The sequence below is a fragment of the Salarias fasciatus genome, chromosome 14, assembly GCF_902148845.1.
Source record: "Salarias fasciatus chromosome 14, fSalaFa1.1, whole genome shotgun sequence".
In the NCBI taxonomy this organism is placed as follows: Eukaryota; Metazoa; Chordata; class Actinopteri; order Blenniiformes; family Blenniidae; genus Salarias; species Salarias fasciatus.
The window spans coordinates 33912866-33919958 of NC_043758.1; the positions used below are offsets into that span (position 1 = coordinate 33912866).

General features: G+C 44.4%; 1 pseudogene; it reads right to left on the minus strand.

Annotated features, from left to right (window-relative positions):
• Window positions 1–352: 352 nt before the first annotated feature.
• LOC115400623 (histone H4 transcription factor-like) lies at window positions 353–5216 on the minus strand (annotated as a pseudogene).
• Between the last annotated feature and the right edge of the window lie 1877 nt (window positions 5217–7093).

Consider the following 7093-nt stretch of genomic DNA (forward strand, 5'->3'; position numbering starts at 1 on the left):
ACAGTCATGAGGAGTTGTGGTTCAAGTTTCCGATAATATTTAGTTCTTGAGGAAGCATTTTGCACTCATATAAAAGAATAAACAAATGTTTGTTTGTTTTTAATGACAACATGGTTCTGAACTTTAGGTTCAGTTTTCCTAAATTAGGATCATTATTTTTCTAAATTTTTAGCAGTTATGACCTCGAGGTTCCAGCAAATAGCTTGCGCGTGAATGAGGGTTCAAATCCCACTCAGGATTTCATGTTCACAAGAATGTATAACTTGTGTTGACTGTCTCCGATGTTTCAAATTTCTACCTGAAAAAATCAAAACAGACAAAAAAAAAATCCCTTTTGTATCAAAATCTGTATTTAAAATTTGTTACAGCAAAAGTACATTTCATATAAAAACACTACAATAAAAAAATTGCGTCCTCTGAAATCTGTAACATCCTGGAAAAGTTCAGGAAAAATGAACCAGTGGTGAAACCACAGCATCCTGCAGCAGCAGCTCCGCCTCTAACCCGTCCACCATGTTTCACAGCCTCTGCAGGAGAGACGGACTCCGGGAAGCCGCTTCGCTGTCGTCTCCGTTCAAAAAATACACTGAAGCAAACTGCGAGTTCAACTGCACAAAAGCTACATGGAAGTTTCTGTTGCGGAGTTAAACCACGTCCATCCCGAGGCCCCTCGCCACTTCGGTGAGGGCCTGCACGGCTCCCGAGGCGCGCCGGCCTCGCGGCCCTCCGGCCCGGCGGCGTCGTCCTCGACGTGGGGAATGGTGCTCATCACGCAGTAGATGGGCGAGTCGCCACCCGGCGGGCTGGCCGGACCCGATACGTCGTCGCCCCGGGAGAACTCCGAGGAGTACGAGGAGGAGGAGCTGGAGGACGGCGATGAGGAGCCGGCGGGGAGCTGCGGCCGCTCCGGGAGGCCGCCCCTCGCGCCCGGCTGCTGGTTCTCGGGCTTTTCCGGAGGCTCTGCGGCTTCTTGGCCATGTTCTTCATGATCTCCTTGGTCACTTCCACAGTCTCAAAGCGCACCATGTTCACCTTGAGGAAGCCGTCAACTCTTTCCTGTACCTGCGAGGAAAGAAAGGGGTTTAGAAGAGAAATGATTAAAACTGAATCAGGAAATATTACAAACGATTGCTTGACTCATCCTGGAGTAAATCGACTCACAGTGAAATGTGAAAGACACTGACCTGAAGCGGGAATGTCCAGACGGCCACTTCAGCTCGTGCTTCTTCCGAAGGTGGAGTGTTAGGGTGTAGCACCACGAAAAGACCTTATCACATATATGACATTTATATTTGGACATCCCTCCATCCTGTTGGTACAAAAACAAATAAACAAAAGAAATGAGATCAGTTTTTTTTTTTTTTAACTGTGATGATCAATACAGTCCAGTTTGATGTTGAGCAGTCAGACCAGTCTAATGACTGACGAGGAGTTTTGTGAGCTGCAAAATCCAGAGCTAATTCTGCTTTAAGCTCATCGTGTCAGTCGTCTGTCTCTCCTCAGGCCACGTCACGTCAGCAGGACTCAGCAGCTCTTCTCACTAATTCACCTCACAGGTGGGATTTGATGCTACTTTCCTCCAGCAGACCGGTTTTGGCCCGTGAGCCCTATGTTAGACACCCCGGAGCGTGACGCTGGGGAACACACCTCGTGGACTCTTGAAGTGGTTGTTCATGGTTTGAAACGTGTGACAGGAGTAGTCGCAGCCCTCCACGGTGCAGTGGTACACCGTTCCCTCGTTGTGAACCTCGGTGTGCTTCTGCAGATCGCGCTGGTTCTTAAATCTGTCGGAAGGCGAAAGAAAACTGGTGAAGAAGTGAAAATAAACCACGATGCTCCGAATCAAACGCCGACAAATTCCTTTAATTGTTATTCTGACTGAAAACATTAAAATCAAAAAACATTCAAACAGAAATCTGACAGCTGTTGATGAACTTTAGCGTCACAACTGTGTTTTCTGCATCCGTTCAGTTATTCCATCCGTGGAAATCAAGTTGAATCTGCGCTGAATTCCTACAGAATGCTTCGTTTTCCTGACGAGAAGCTTCATTCTGAATACGTCAAGTTATTTTACATGTTGCAGCCACATTAGTGGTTTTGATAAAGAACAGAGATTCACTGACACTCTGCACTTCTTAAACAAAACATATTTTTCTTTAGTAAAATTTTGTTTTAATTTGTTGTTTCCTTCAGTTTGTTTATGTCACATTACATTCCGATAACTAAAAAGTTGGAATATTTAGAATGACTGGAGAAAATCCTTTTCCCATATTTTAATTCAAACCGATAAACTTCTGTATTTTCTTTTCACACAACTAAAATCTTTCATACTTTTTCAGTTTTGATCTTTTGACATTAGCTGATGGAAATCAAAAAGGTGTCTCAAATATTATAAAACTTCACAAGATAATGTCATTTTTCTGTCTTTTTAACTGAGGTTAAAAAAACATTACAACTAAAACTTCGGTCTTGAAAACTTAGAATTTCAAGGTATGAGAGACGAAATGAACCTTTCATGAGATTCTCTTTGCTCTATGCGCTATAAACCAGACATAAATACAAAGAAAATATGTGTGTTTGTGGGATTTTTGTGTCAGACTTTCAGATTAAACATATGAGGAGTGAAAATATCTTTGAATGAAATCCCCAAAATCCAAGCTACTGTTGCCCTCGGCTGAAAAACGTCATGGGGCGCCTGAAAGCGAACCTCTTGTCGCAGAAGTCACAGGGGTACGGCCGCTCGTCGCAGTGGCGGAAGCGGATGTGAATCTTGAGAGCCGCAGCGTCGTGCAGCTCATGTCGCAGAAGGGACACTTGACTTGATTCACTGGCGGAGAAGAGAACAGAAGAAGCAGTGAGGATGGCTGGTTAATTTCAGACGTCTGCATTGAGAAAACGACGCTGAGCTGTAGCTGCTCTTTACCGTGCTGTCGAATGTGATCCCTCAGAAGCCTCTCGCTGGGAAAAGCTTTCCCACAATGTTCACACACCAGCGACTCTGTTGAACGGAAAAGAGGAAATAGCGAGGATGTTTAGAAGAGTCAACATGTGATAAACGGCGTCCAGGCCAAAGCGTGTGCGTCTCACCGACGGGATCCGCCTGCCTCTGGAGGTGGTCGAACAGCTTGGTGTTGCTGGAGAACATGCTGCCGCAGGTGGGACAGGCCACCAGCCTCTCCTGGGTGTGGCTCCGCATGTGCTCCCTCAAGCGGTACCTGATCTTGAAGAAAGCGTCGCAGCCTGGACCGGAAACACGGGCCGCCGGGTGAGAAGAGCCGGAGCAGGGGAAGTTCCAGGATGATCTGGTGAATCTTACCTGCCCAGCTGCAGAACAGCGCCTGCTGCTGCTGTGAGAAGGACTGCGGCTCAGCGCTTTCTACATGGTTGTCCACATGTCGGTAGAACCACTCGGGGTTGTTGAACGTGCACTGCACACACAATTAGGTATATCATTAAAAAAAAACAGAGCTGCTATTAATAACTTGTAAATAAGCAATAAAATCCAAATAAAGAAGCGTACGTCACAGTGTTCCCACTGGCAGATGTAACCGTCGGATCCTTCAGGGATCAGGTTGTGGATGTGGAGGGCTTGGCTGCAGCTCGGCAGGTCGGGACGGGACTTCAGCAGCTGCGACCCCACGAACTTGAGCTTACCGTGATAGTTGTGGAAATACGCGTGGACCTCCAGCTCTGTGGGGCTCCCCATGGACAGGAAGTCACACCCACTCCAGAGGCAAGCATACTCATCTAGTCAAAGAAAAACAAGGAGGGATTACAGCGGCGCTACGGCAAAATGTAAGAGAACAAGACTGATATTAGTGTTATGGAAGCATAGAACAAAATGCAGAGTCTCAGACCTGCAAGATGGAAAGTTCATTGCTCTGTGTACACAAGGAGATATAACACGGCTTGCACAATACAGAGTCCCTGACTTAGAGAAATTCTGGTCTTATACTATCTGCAGTCTGCAGGGCGTTCAGAAACCACGAGAATATATTCTTATCTCAATGTTCTGAATGTGCACAACTCATGAGAGTCTGTAGCTGTGTGGGAAAGGAGAGACACCCAAACATAGGCGGAGTGGTGAGACAATAGACTTCTGCACAAACAACAATAACACTGACTGTACAGTTCCCCTTCTGATCATTTAAGATGATAGAATGAATATTTGCAAAGACTCTGAATTGAGACAATCAACTGTTACACCCTCTATCGAGTGCAGCTTCAGTAATACAAGAGAAAGTAAAAAAAAGTCTGATAAGACAGAATAAAAATGAAACAACAGTGATAACTATTAATGTGTATAAAGCTTAACAGTGACTAATATATGGAAAGTAAAGGAAGAAACAACAAACACTACAAGCAGGAATTATAGCGTTACTGGCCACAGGGAGGAAGGAAGGAAGGCTCTTGTGGAGCTCTGTTCTGCCCTGGTGGCAGCATGAGTCTGTTGCTGGAGGAGTTCCTGCTGTGGACAAGGAGGGACGAGAGGCATTGTCCAGGATGGACCTCAGTCTGGAGGGGATCTTCTCCTCTGAGACCACCTGTCCAGAGTCCACCTCCACCCCCACCCCCACCACGTGACTGATTACTGAGCCTGCTGGTGTCAGTCAAACTAATCAGCAAGGCCAGTGACCTGGGGGGAGATGGACTCTGCACAGGTGGTCTTGTCTTTCATAGCTTTATTTCAGTCAACTTTACTTATTAGCTGTATTTAATTTAATAATCAATGACCCGTTATTCAAAAGTGTTTGACTTAACTGAGCATTGAATTTCTTATCTATTTAAAATTTATTAGCTTTATTCTAACTTTAAAACGTTCCTCTCTGCTGATCGGGCTTAGCTTATCTTTTGCTTTCCACCGTCGCCTTTACTTGCTTATCTGTAGTTGTTTGTTCATGAAAGTGCCTTAAAATAACTTGGTATTTTGGCAAAAAATCGAATTGAACTGAAAAGGAAGGGGAGTGGGGCACCTCAAAGGGTGCAGCAGTTGTTCATCTCAGGCTGAGGACTGTCAGAAGGGTTAAACTGGGTGTTTCCACGCAGACAGGAGCCTCTGGCCACTCACCCAGCTCCTCCAAGGTGTCTTTGTCGCCCAGGTAGTCCTTGAGGTGCAGGCCATGTGGTCACTGAGTTCCTCCATGGTGTGACCCTGGAAGCCGCAGGAGTCCCACTCACACCACCTGGAAGTTTTCCAGTCTCTTCGTGGACATCATGGTCGGATACGCTGCGTCCTCTGCTTGTCTGCTGCAGTCGACCCCCTAACCGCACCGTCACAATAATTTAAAAACACGGAAATTCCCGAGGTTCCTGCAAATTGCCCAAACCGAATACGCGGTGATAATGAAATATTTAATTGAGTTTTACTTGAAATGTTAAAGACATTTTAGCTAAAGCGCGAGCTGCCGTCAACCTGTCAGAGTGCTCACAAACAGCACGAAGCTCTGGCAAATAAACATTACAAACTATGAATAGAAATGCGCCGCAGGATCCAAATTCTATTACAGATGAGACATTAGTGAGTGTTTCTTACAGTTCTGAAGAAAGGATGCACAGAATAAAAATAAATATATTTTTTTAAATTACCTCTCCGCCTCCTCCTCTTCTCCTTCCCTCCACAGATTCTCCCGGTTTGTTTACTTCCTGTTACGAACCGGAAGTTCTTTTCTTCTACACTAAAAAAATGCTGCTGAATAACAGCATCGCCTGCTGTGAGAAAGCAAACTTTTTTTTTTAATCTCGATTAATTGATTACAGCGCTGCATCTGAGAGGCAGATTTGGATCACGACACAAGATAGTCGTGGAAAATGTAGAAATGGGGTACTTCAAAAAAATGATATGATTTTTTTTCAAATATCCCCTTTTTATTTTCTTTTTACTCCTCCCTCAAGCAAACAGTCTTACAACTTGCATATATACGTACATTCACCTGCACCACCCATTATATGCTTCCCAGAGTTAAAAAAATAAATAAAAAATCCTGTGGCTTATGTCCACTTATGTCCAACACTCCTGGAAAGTTCCCTGGTTCAATTTCAATGTGGGAGGATCCATCTCTTCCAACAGCCGGGAGGCGTCCAAAGTACACACATTTACACAGTTTAGAGCTTTGACAAACTGTTCCGTGTATATTCCAAGCACATGTAGTGTGGAATAACAGGATATCTTGTTATGAATATGTCTGCTAACGATTTTGTAAAGTTTCTCCAAAAATAGACCCTGTCACACAGACAGTGGAATCAGGTATCTTTCTCCATTACAATTTTACTGCAAACCCCAGCCAGTTCCTTCAGTGGCGGACTGCTGCAGCCTCAATTCAAGAACATGTGCTCCTGCAAGTCTGTTTAACACAGCTAATTCAACCTAAAAAGACCCGTTACCTGTTAAATCCATCCTTCTTCCTTCCATCCATCTTCTTTAACACTTTGTGCTGTGCAGAGTTGCAGGCCACTTTTGACAGTGTGTTTATTTATTATTCTGTCACTAATGACAAGCATCTGTTATTAAATCGACATTCATACTATTTTTGATTTTGTTTTTCATATCTTTATGCAATGTGGGGCTGCTGTGAGGAAATAATTTCTGAATGTGAAATGAATAAAGTCTTATCTTATCTTTTCTGATCTTATCTCAAGCTAAAAGCCTGACTGTTCTGAGTTTCGTTTCTCTTGTTTCTCGCTTGGTCCACGCGCAGTTGTGATGGCCGTATGGAGAATAAAGAAGGCCCGACAGTCTGAAGCTTCCTCCAGGGATGCGAGCCGCTCCAGGAACGTACATTGTCATGGCCACCTGTCCATATCTGAAGTCAATCTCATGATTGCTCTGTCCATGACCCTTTAATAATCTCTATATGTGGCCTCCAGTACCTGGGGAAGGTTGTCTCAATGCCTGGAGAGGTCCTGCATAAAGACTCACCTCACCTTCAGGCTTCATTCTACGTTCTGAATTGTCTTCACTTTCCATCATCAAGTTTCATGATGACATAAAATCATCAAACATCTGCTATCCAAGAGGAAAATACCTTGTTCCATCAAATTCCACTCGTACACATCTGGACTGAGACTGGTGAATACAAAGAGTGTTACTTTATCA